Genomic DNA, 12747 nt, shown 5'->3' on the forward strand with positions numbered 1-12747 from the left:
ATACAGTAAAAAAAAATATATATATTAAGTTTATTCAGCGTTTATTTTTCAGTTTAGTTGGTGTCAGAACATTCCAGGGCAATCTTACCTATTTATAGGGACCTGTAAAGTTAGTGCCTCAACTATTGGAAGTGAGGGTTGACCTCAGCCATTTCTGAACTAACTCCTAGTGTGTGCTAGGTGCACATTGCCTGTGGACCTTAGTGTTGCAGTAACCATTTTCCTCTCTTTCTCTGATGTTTCATATTGTTGAAACATGGCAAGCTTGTCTTTGTCAGGTAGGATTATAACCAGCCACAGAGCCCACAGCCTAGAAATGAATCAACCCAACTAGTCCAAGGATAATATGTCATCCATATAGGGCTTCCTGCTGAGATATTTAAGGCCGGGAAAAGTAAAAGGGAGTAAAATGGAGTGTTTCGGTGATGCTCTGAAGGCCTAGAGTTAGCTTAAGTAGCCTTCATCTAAGGGTGTGTACTATCACTATGGTGAAAGCCTTTCTAGCCCTATACCAATGATTTTTATCATCCTTACTTCATGGCAGATAGAATAAAAGAACAGAGAAAATTTACTTCCAAAGCAATTTATTAAACATTAAGTGAAAAAAATCACGAGAGACTTGTTTCTTTTCATATTTTTCCCCTTCAAAATTGCCTTCTTATAGTTGACTAATGAATTCATTTCTCCTTCATATCACAAACTTAAGTGTGTCTCTGAATAAGACCCAGTGTCTGATTTTTTTAAGTGCTAATATGTACTGGAACTAAGTTCAAAAATTCATCCCTCTTCCCCCCTCCAATCCACCCCCCTCAAATTCATTCCCTTGCTTCTTCCTTCTTTTTACAATTTGGGAAGTTTTGAAATTATGTTTGGATGGCTTTCACTGAGGAGATACGTTTGCTTGTTTATCCATTTTAAATCAAGAAAAGAACACAGATCAATATTCATATCATTTCTTGGCAAATAACTCAGTTATCAAATTATTTTCGTATCCTTGGTTTGGTGCCTACTCATATTAAACTTTTTGAAAGGGAGATTGAGTGTAAAAGGTGGTTGCTCTTTAATCAGTAAAGAGCAGTAGGTAACCTCGAACAGTTACAAAGGTATGGATAGTTTCTGTTTTTATGTGAAGTGAAGAATGAGACATTAGAGTTATAAAATTAAGATTCTTGTTGAGTAAGCAAGTTTGCCTAAGGATAGGGGTAATGGAAATGCTTGATAATTTGCAGTGAGAGGTGAGAGTTGTCACAAGCTGTCTCCCAGGCAACTAACTCTCTTGAAGCCATTATACCTGGGCTGATCACCTTATTTCCTAATCTCAGTAAAGTTCATCTTAATCCTAAACACTTCAGGGCGCCTGGGTGGCTCATTTGGTTAAGTGTCCAACTTCAGCTCAGGTCATGATCTCATGCTTCTGTGGGTTTGAGCCCTACGTCAGGCTCTGCTGACAGATGGGAGCCTAGAGCCTGCTTCAGATTCTGTGTCTCCCTCTCTCTCTGCCCCTCCTCTGCTCACACTCTCTCTCTCTCTCTCTCTGTCTCAAAAATGAACATTAAAAAAATTTTTTAAAGAAATTTAATCCTAACCCCTCAATAAGAATTTTTCCCAAAACATGTTTTTTTTCCCCTTGAGATTATAATAGAGAAATGTCATTGCTCATTTTTCTTTGTGATCTAGACATTACTCATCTTTTTGCTAGAAGCAATCAGGCAGTGCAAAATACCATCTTTGAGAATCCAAGAGCACCAAAGTTTGACCATAGTGGATTAGAATGGGTGATTTGAGAGGTGAGTGGTGGCAAAAGAACCCTCACAGTCGTGTCCATTTTGTTAGGCTTTGTGGTTGTGTCTCAAGTTGTTTTTGACACAACATACATGGTAAAACCATCCATCCCTGTCATTTGTGGAAGCCAAGGTATATTAAAAACCAGTATTCTTTAATCTCCCAAATTAGGCATTTTGTATTTATACCAGAGTTTTGTATTCTTTGTAATATTTATATATAGAAAGGATTTTAATATGGCAACTTCAAAGACCAAATACATCCTGTAGATTATGGCCTTTAATTATATACTATTTGAGTCAATATATTCATGTAACCTTTTATTTAAAGTGGTATAATTAGATCACAAGAGGACATAGCTCACCCTTACTTGGCATGAAGAGTTTCCTTTAATAAAACCGTATTTAAAAAAAAAAATTACTTCCAGGTAAAAATTGGCTTTAGTGCATGTAATTTAGGATCTAATCAAGTACTAAAAAGTTATTTAGGGAATAAGACATTGATTTTTATCTTCCATGAGGGCTAGCTGTGCTGTTGATGGGAAGTATTCACATTTTTGTCACATAAAGCGTTTGAACTATTTTGGTTGTATATTGGTTGACACCACAAGGTAGTAGAAAATGTATGTGCACAGTGTTTGAAGTCCTATAGACCAAATTAAAATTCCATTTTCCCTACCAATTTTTCCTATTCCAATGGGAATAATAATACTAAGCTGCTAAGTGGAGATTAAAAGGAATAATTTAAGAAAACCACCAGGTACCATGCCTTAAACCCTGTATCTATTTGATCCCACAGTTTAACCTGTTTCACCTTATAAATCTCTCTCTGGATTATTGTGGTAGTCTGGTATTCCATTCCTGTCTTACACTTCACCCTCAAAGTGGCCACCAAAGTGATTCTTTTAAAACACATCTTTGAACCTATTCATCAGCTACATTATTAAATTTGCCAGTGACTCTCCGTTGTGTCAAGGAAAAAGTCCATGTACCTTGTCATGGCATTCTTGGGCTTTCCAAGATCTGATTCCACTATGTCTTTAATCTCTTTGATCCTGCAGGCCTCATAGGTGAGGAATTTGCCAGGTGAGAGGAGCCCTGAATCACAGGCTTGTTGCCTTTATATATAGTTTTAGTCTGTGTTGGTGGTGCTAGTGGTAAACTATATATGCTCACATAATCTCCTGTCTTCCTGTTACCAAAAAGTACTTTTCTTGCGGCTTTAATATTAGTAAATTACTTTAGTATTTTATTCCTTCCTATGTTGTTAGACTTGTGTGAGGTTTTAATGCAGTGCCAGCAGCAGAAACTAGCCACAACTCTTCATGTTGTAGCCCTTGTCCTTGGGAATCTTTACATGCCAAATGCATATGAGGATTTTTTGCTAATTGAGGTAAAACTCACATAACATAAAATTAACCAACTTAAAGTATACCATATGGTGGCGTTCAGTACATTCACATTTTTGTGCATTCCTCACCCTTGTCGAGTTCCACAACACTTTTCGAGGATATTTTTAACCTAACGCAGAAAATTTTTGAATGAGTGCTGAAACAATAAGGCTAAGAATGTTAAGGATTGGCCTGATGATGAGCTCCTCTAGTAGGATCTCCCAAGTTTACAAATTCTATAAATTATATGTATATAAATATTTATTTACATTTATATAATAAATGACACATAATATAAATTTACCATCTTAACCACTTTTAAATACACATTTCAGTAGAGTTAGGTACATTCACCTCACTGTGCACTAAAGTGCCCAGAAGTCTTTTCATGTTGGAAAACTGAAACTCATCAACTTAACAGTTCCCCTCCTCCCTCTTCAGCCCCTGGCAACCACCATTTTATTTTCTATTTCTATGAATTTGACTGTTCTGGGTACCTCATATAAGCAGAATCATACAGTATTTGTGTTTTTCGCTTTCTGTGACTGGCTTATTTCACTTAGCATGATGTTGCCAAGGTTCTTCCATGTTGTGACATGTGTCAGAATTTCCTTCCTGTTTAAGTCTGAAAAATCTTCCATTGTATCTATTTACCACTTTTGTTTATCCATTTATCTGTCACTGGACATTTGAGTTGTTTTCACCTTTGGATGTTGTGAGTAATGCTTCTCTGAATATGGGTGTACTAATGTTTCTTTGAGACACTTCTGTTCTGTTCTTTCTGTTCTGCCAGAAGTGGAATTGCTCGATCATAGTGTTAATTCTATTTTTAACTTTGAAGACCACCGTATTGTTTTCCATAGAAGCAGCACCATTTTACACTCCTACCAACAGTGCACAAGGGTTCTAATTTGTCCACATCTTGCTAACACTTGTCTCATTTGGGGATTTTTGGTGTTTTTTGTTTTGTTTTGTTTCATTTTGGTTTGTTTTTTATAAGAGCTATCCTCATGAATGTGAGGTAGAGTCATACATTTTAAATTAAACTCTGAGACAGAGGGACTTAGGATGAAAAATGTCCAGTCTCATTTAGAGATTTTGGCAAAAGTCTAAATTTGAAAACTGGTGCCATGTGACCCTTTTCTCCTTCACTGTACCCCAAATGACAGGCCTCGAGTAAGGCTTATCACAGCTTAAGAAGTCAAGAAGTTAGAAGCAGTAACACTGATTGGCAGTAAGAAATAACTAAGTTATTGTGATGTGGTGGAATCTTTTAAAGTCAGAAAGCCAATCTCAGTAGGACCTATGTAGGTTGAAGTACAGTATACTATGTTACTTATTTATAATTAGCATGAGATCCAAAGAGAAAATGAGTACACAAAGGGTTTTATTTACTAAGGCAAGGGAAAAAAATATGTCATTTAAAAATTATTTTTATTAAAGTGGTCAGACTGGATGGAAATATTTTCTTTTCAAAGCAATTGGCTTCATTTGTCTGAAAATGCTGTCCTATGGATTAGCTGAATTTTCATTGTTGCCAAAAAAGGTGACCTACTGTTTAAAGTAGCATATATTCAAGTGCCTAGAAATATTTCACCATCTTCTGTGTAAAATCCAATTGTCTTTTTAATTTTCCATTTTCTGGAATGATATCTGAAATCTCTGTTTTCCTCCTCCTTTACTTTTATAACTCCTATTCGATGAATAGCTCTTACAGAAAGTTTCCCATTTCTTTACAGTCCACAATTCTGGGTCCCTTATTTTTTCCTTTGTGGTATTATGGCAGATAGCATTTTCTCTGTTACACTTACCTCCCTGTATTGTAGTGATTCTTAACCATCTGACCCCCGAGACCACCAGTGTGTCTCAGATCAGAGACAGAGTTGTTGCTATCATGCTGCAAAGTGTACATAGCATACATCTTGGTAAGCCTCTGGGAATGTGAGGCCGTTACATTGTCTGATATGAGTCATCATGAAAAGAAAAATACTGGGACCATTGAGCCAGACTGTGAGCAACTTGAGCCTTCTTTCTTTTACTCCCATGTATAGTGCAGTGTTTGACCTAGGCACTCAGTGTGTGTGTATGTATACATATGCTTATATAAATAAATATTTATTGTATTTTTAAAATGCATTTTAAATGTATTTTTTAAAATGAGTAAACACTAAGATGAAGAATTTGGATTTTCTTTTTTAAAAAAAATATATGCATTGTGGAATTTTAAGTTTTGTATAGGAAGAGTGATAGAGTTGTGATACATTAAAACTGTTATAAAATCATTCTCTTCCTTCTTCCAGAAGAGATACGAGGTTGAAGATTCAAAGACAGAGGTATAAAATTGCAGTGAAGGGAACAAGTAAAATCAGGGTGAGGGAAAAGTGGACCCAGATATGAGGCTGTAATGTAAACTACAATTACCTGCACATTTCTCAGAGTGGACTGCAAATGCATCTCTGAGCTTTGTAGCAGCCAAACACAGAAAGAGACGGCCTTCCATCATGTAAATAACTATTGTGAAGGAACAGGACTATTTTTGTTTTGTTTTGTTTTGTTTTGTTTTCCAAAAAGAAACATAGCCTCATTTTGCTTTTATTCTTTAAAAAATACACATTTCTTTAGGCATCTGGGTGGCTCAGTCAGTTAAGCATCCGACTTTGGCTCAGGTCGTGATCTCACAGTTTGTGGGTTTGAGCCCTGCATCAGGCTCTGTGCTAACAGCTCAGAGCCTGGAGCCTGCTTCAGATTTTGTGTCTCTCTCTCTCTCTGCCCCATCTCCACTCACGCTCTCTCAAAAATAAACAAACATTAAAACATTTTTTAAATTAATCAATAAGAAAGTACAAAATCTGTTGTTAATTGCCCCACCAGAGATAATTTTGGGCCACACTCCTAACTTCTCAGTAATCCAGAGACAAGAACAGTTGGTAACACAATTTGTGCTGACTAAGTTACATTCCCAACAGCATAAGAACTTCTTAATTTTCCTGCACCCTCTGTAACACGGGGTCACTGTTGGTAATCTTTCTTAGTCCTATAAGAGAAAAATGATACTGTTATTTTTCTGTTATTCTTAGTACTGAAATCTGATGTAACTTCTCCCATAGTTTTTATAGACTTTATGCAATATAATTAACAAGTATCCCTGACGACATCTTTTGATAGATTTGATATGTTTCCTTCTGAAATACTTTTTTACAATAGCTGATTTTTAATTCAGTCACAGTCTTTCTGGGGCCAGTATGATATGGCCTGGTATTCTGTGTCTTTGTTGAATTTTATTTATCCAGCAGTATATTTGTAAAGACTGCTAGCTTTCCACCAAAATCCAGTTTCTACTTCTTCATGGACACACAGCTAGACTACATTTAACAAGTTTCCTTTTAAATTAGGTGTGGCTGTATGACCAGGTTTTCTGTAGTGCATTGTAACTGGAAGTATTGTGAGTCACTTCCTGGCCTAATCAGTAAAAATCTCCCTTTGTTTCTCAGTGCTCTTTCTTCTTTCTGGCCGAATGAAATGGCAGTGCTCAGGGAAACCCTGGAAGTCAGCTGTTGAAGATGGCTGAATAGCCTTCAGTCTGAATCCTCATATGACTAGGTGGGAAGAACTGGCCTACCTGAGCATCCACCCAGGACTCTTACCTAAGAAAGAAAGAAATTTCTCATTTAAGCTACTTAATTTTGAGTCCATTTGCTACCACAGCTTAGCCTACCCTAACTAATAGAATATTTTAGAAAATATAACTGAACAGAAATTGAATTAGATTCAAGTGCTCAAAATCATGAGGATATGTTGTATCTATCAGATGACTCTACCTACCTCCACATTAGTTTCATTCATATATAGGTTTTCTCCACACTGTAGAATTTATGGCCCCAGCAGTTTGAGGTCTGTCTGGTCTTTATAACTTAGGATCCTCAGAGGTTGAGAGTCTTTCCTGGATGCTCCAGCAAAATTTGTAGGGATATGCTGATTGGCCGAGCGGTGTCATGTGCCCAGTCCCTTTTTTGTGATTAAAGGTTTGTAATACTACGGCCAAATTTAGTTCACATTCCCACCTCTAGCTGGAGGGGTAATAGCATCCCCTCAGGTCCACCCACACCCCGCCAATCTCAGTGGACAGAGGAGGATCACAAGGAATGAAATAGTGAATGGTTCCCCAAAGAAAGGATTTCTAAACATAAAGAAAAGACATCAGAATACAGTGTGGTTACAAAGGTTTTTCAGTTAATATAAACATGAAATAAGAGGGGCCTGGATGAGAGTGGTGGTGCAAACATTAAAATAAAAGGAACAGATCAGAGTATATTTTTGTTGTTGAAAAGTTGGCACTGTTGGGGAGGGAGCCAGTAGTAAAGTCAATTTATATTTTTAAAAAATAGTCTTAAAAATTTTCACTTGTGGCTCACAGCTCCTTAGGGCAACGGCTGCTGCTTGGGTGCAGAGGTGAGTGAGCTGTGAGCCTAGCTGGCTTGCACAGAGCCATGGCCCAGCACCACCACCCCACTGCCTCCCATGGCTTTGCATCCCAGATGCAGTGCAGGTGCTGAGTCGCCCCTGCCAGAATGGTGGTGAAGTTTTTCCCCAGGCCACAGAGTGCTCTGGAGTTCCTGGGACCAAGTGTTCATAGCCTTATGGGAATGGTACCCAAATCCCTATAGCAAATGTGTCTTGACAGAAGACCCAGTGCACCTGCAGGTGACCTCTGACCAAAAGCTCCTATCCTAGCATCTCCTGACAGAGACCAATAGGGTACACTGCTGGGCCCAGTGACTGTTTCCTACCAGTGTTGCTCACTCAGTGTACATCCTAGAGGATTCTGTTGTAGAACAGCAGAACCAGACTGACCACACCCAGCTGATGGTGGAGGAGGAGCAATGTATTTGCTGTGTGAATTCTGATAAAAGCGACTGGACTGAAATCCAGCAGGAAGCCTGGGTCTCTAGCTTATTTGGTGTCTCTAGAACTGTCCACAATCGTCCGCCTTTTCTTCTTTTGCCAGAAATTTGGCCTTGCCCAGTTCAGAAGTAGTGTGGCTAAGATTGTGAAAGGATTTCAATACATCTTGGAGCTGCACAGTGAGACCCCTTCCAAAACCCTTGCTGAGACAGCCAAGGAAGCCAAGGAGGAGACAAAGCAGAAGGCACTGGCAGCTATAGAGAGGGCTAATGACCTTGCCAGCAAGGCAACCACCAGGCAGCAGCAGTTTGTGTGGCTAGCCCAAGCCCCGGTACAGTAAGACACCTGACCATCTGGCTCAAATCCCTGTACCCTTTATACCTTATACTTTATTATCTTTTTAAGTTTATTAATTTTGAGAGAGAGTACATGCACACACGTGTGTTTGTGTGGGCGGGGGAGGGGCAGAGAGAGAGGGAGGGAAAGAATCCCAAGCAGACTCCATGTTGTCAGTGCAGAGCGCAGCACAGGACTCCATCCCAAGAATGGTGAGATCATGACCTAAGGCCACATCAAGAGTCACATGCTTAACTGACTGAGCCACCAGGTGCCCCACCTTGTACTTTATTAAGTCAACTTCCAGGGAACCTGGGTGGCTCAGTCAGTTAAGTCTCTGACTCTTGATCTCCACTCAAGCCATGATCTCATGGTTCATGAGATCAAGCCCCATGTAGCTGTTAGCGCAGAGCCTGCTTGGGATTCTCTCTCTCCCTTTCTCTCTCTGCCCCTCCCCTGCTTGCATTCTTTCTCTCTCTCTCAAAATAAATAAATAAACTTTTTTTAAAAAAAAGATTAAAAAAAAGTCAACTTCCAAAATTTTTTTCTCATTTGTAATATAAAACATAGCATTTGTCAACCTAAACATAAACATGTAGTGTTAAGTATATTCATATTGTAAAAACAACTGAAGTTTTTAAATTAGGAAATGAGTAAAATGATAGTACTATCAAAGGATTTCAGAGATTTGAAAGGAAAAGCAGTAGAAGATAGGGAGAGATGGATTTCATAACTACTGATGGAACAGGCAAGATCATAGTTTTCCAAAGTCTTGGGGAGCCAATAAAATAGTGCTGGAAAGATGATTTGCAAGGCAGGAATATAGTTAACAGTGAGGAGAAGGTCATACACCTAGGCACTGGACATCAGCATTAGACCACAGACAGGTCTCAGAGTATGGGAATAAGGTCTGTCTTTTTACCAAGAATAGCCTGTGTCTAGGCAGGTAATAACAGTTAGTTATAATATTTATGAGCAGTGATTGGTCTTTCCCTGCCTTAAAAAATTGGACTCAAATTAGGATTTCAGGAGAAATTTCTAGAACTGAGATGCAGGGCATAGACCAAGGGACAAAAACACTTTGCTACTTAATTGGTACCAGCAAGAAAAGTGACTTCATAGTGACCAATTTGCTTGAGCAATCATACATGTTTCTCCTGCTTCAGCACAAAATTTCCTCAAATGGAAACTTACAGGGATTACCATAAAGATAGGACTTTAAGGATTAGATATTAAAGACACATTACAGGAAGATATAGAACTCTCTATCACAGAAGCATAAGGACATCCAAGTGAAGCATTGCTTCAAATAAAAAAAGTTCATGATTAGAGCTCATTAAGTGACTAGAGTTATAGATGTTGTCCTAGTAGTTTTCATCATAGAGATAAAAGTCAAAATAATTGGAGCTGTACCCCCCTGTATCACTGGTGTAACTTTAACGAGCCACTGCAAAATAGCAATGGACCTTGTCATTATTATCAACAAATATTTGGGTGTTCCCCTGCGCGTAGGGCAAGATCCAAATTCCATAGGACAAGGCAGATGTTTATCAACTCTGAAGACAGGAGGGAAATATTTGAAGTATTGCTTTGTATTAGCATTCTTTTATTTGCCTTGGAAGCCACAGTGAAAGACTTAATGCTTCTATACGTTTTAGTATTATAACAAGTTTCCAACCTACAAATTACTTGAATTCCAAAAGTTCTATGTAAGCCGCTCGTTTAAATTCAACACGTTTTCCATTGAAATTGTGTTATAAATGGTAGTCAGTTTTCATAATAGTTCACATCCCTTTTAATCCACAGTTCATGTGAATTGCTGCACATTAGCAAAAACACATACTGGTTAGCAATGGAATCAAGAGAGATGCAATAACTCTACAGGTTTTAAAAGGAGAGATGGAGAAAAAATATGTATATCTGTGAGGAAAAAAATTGTTTTCAAATAGATTTCACTCAGCTGAAAAATTTTAGATTATGACCTGAGCATGATCTATTGGATCATCAATAGATAAGCATCATCTATTGGATCCCTTTGCAGCCAATAGATGGTGCTGTTGTCACACAATAGTTGGGTTGCTCTTAATTCTCAAGACAAAGGGAGGTTGTGGGAAGTATATGCAAAGTGGTTTTAAACTGTGTTGTTAAAGGAAGCAGAAAAAAAATAAGAGAGGCAGTATGAACTTGGTTATATGTGGATGATATCGACACATCAGGTTTTGTAGCAAAGAAGGTGACTCTCCTGGTATATTTTCTTAAATTTCTGTGTGAAAATTAGATATAATTGAAAGCACACCTTTTCTTATCCATAATATTTTCTTTGAGATTTAGTTTACTCAATGATCGAAAATAAAGATGGTTGTGAGAATTAAACAAGAAAAAAAGTGTCTAGTAAGTGTCATACATATAATTGTTGCTCAACAAATATGTTTCTGTTTATATCCTAAATGAGTCAGATACAATTAATAAACTACAGTAACATAATGTTATTGATATATTGCAAAATTAGACTAAAATAGAGGCACCTATGTGGCTCAGTCAATGAAGCGTTCACCTCTTGATTTCAGCTCAGGTCATGATCTCATGGTTTCGTGAATGGGAGCCTCATATTGGGTTTTGAGCTGACAGCATGGAGCCTGCTTGGGATTCTCTCTCCCTCTCTCTCTGCCCCTCCCCTGCTTACTCTCTATCTCTCAAAATAAATAAAAATAAACTTAAAAAATAGACTAAAATATGTGATTTCTGGAATCTTATAAAGAAGTAGGAAAGATGTTAAGCTTTGTCATTTATTGCTAAGAATAAAAAATTTTTAAGGCTGATTAGTTCATTCTTTTGTTGGTAAATATCCTGATATGCATTTACCAAGTACACCCTTGAGTAGATGTAGTCTACTTTACACACAATATATTTGGAGATACCCATCTTAAAGTAAGATTACCATTTTGCAGATCTTCACTATTTGTGACTATAGTCTTAACCTTTTTGAACATTGGTGGAAAATAAGAAATAAGTAGGGAAAAATAGCAGGATGAATGCTCTTTATTGCAACCTTCACAAGCAAAATAGAACCAACCTTTCCTTTTTATGCTTCTATAGCCTTCCTTTTGGTGAAGTTACAGTTTATTAGCATGCCTTTCTGCCAAGAGAACTGAAGCAGAGAGCGTAGGTAAAATTTATGTCATCCAATTTTATTAGTTATTAGCCAAGGTAAAGTTTTATTGTAGAGAAAGTTAAAACTAATGACTAAAATAATGGGGTACTATAAATAAATTGCTCTTACTAGAATTACTTTATCCTTTCCTTTCCTAACTGTCTTTTCATTGCTCAGGTTGGTCTCAGACTACCTCAATTTCTACCTCTTCCCTAGATCTCTAGGTTTGACGGGCGGAAGGAAGTAGTTGAGAATGCCTGTCCAGTGAAGGGCTGCTTCCTTGAGGACCTGTGAATCCAAGAATTGTTCCTCTGTCTTTTCTATACAGACATTTTTCTCTCTTCCTAAGGACTTCTTGCTCCCAAGTGAGAGAATGATTTCTCGGTCAACTCTTCTTGTCTAAACACTGCTTCTTGTCTAAGCAGACCTTAAGTCACACTCTAGCCTTAAATCATAGCTCCACATGTGAATATGAAGTAGGCCTTGTATTTCCTTGGGCTGTGGAATTGCAGGGAAAATCCTGCATTGTCTTCCACCTGATTACTTAGGAGTTTGTGACAGATTCTTTGATAACTCTGTGACAAACAGGGGTAGAGAAAGAAGCAAAATACATGATGGTCTTTCTGCCATCCATAAGATCTTGGTTTTGTTTAGGGAACCAGTACATGTTCTTGAATGAATTTCACAGTCTCAAAAGTGTGATACTGGGTCTGAATCCAAGATTTTCACAGGGCTCCTTAGAGCTTGAGGAGTGTGAGTAGGTTGCCTTCAGGGAAGGGAAGGGGAGAAAAGATGAAGTGGTATTGTGGACCCCTGCCTCAACTATAGAAGCTCTGCTTCGAACAGTTTCATAAATTCAGCCTCTGCTGAAGATATTTTTAAAGAAAAGAGTTTGAAAATTATTGACCCTTCAACCTCTTAACAGCTGAAACCAATATTATACTCAGGAATCTGGTTCACAATTACTGGGGTAGTTCCCGTTAAGCTGATGAATATCACAGTTCATTAGCTGATTATGTGATTTCTTTATCAAAATACATTTCTATTCATTAATGATAAGTAGTGCCTGATGGTAACTAAATTAAACAGATTAATGAAGGGTATTACTAATTTCATGGATTAATAAATAAATATATATATTTTTTAAATTAAGACTAATGCACCGCAAAATGTACTCTATTTATTT

General features: G+C 37.7%; 1 protein-coding gene and 1 pseudogene across 1 annotated transcript in view; both read left to right on the top strand.

The window, feature by feature from the left end:
- The window catches only part of NDUFAF2 (NADH:ubiquinone oxidoreductase complex assembly factor 2), a 171211-nt gene that overhangs the window by 77868 nt on the left and 80596 nt on the right, over positions 1 to 12747 (top strand). The gene's annotated exons all lie outside the window — the stretch shown is intronic.
- Positions 1772 to 11855, top strand: LOC102958528 (annotated as a pseudogene).

This window comes from Panthera tigris, chromosome A1, assembly GCF_018350195.1.
Source record: "Panthera tigris isolate Pti1 chromosome A1, P.tigris_Pti1_mat1.1, whole genome shotgun sequence".
NCBI classification, from domain to species: Eukaryota; Metazoa; Chordata; class Mammalia; order Carnivora; family Felidae; genus Panthera; species Panthera tigris.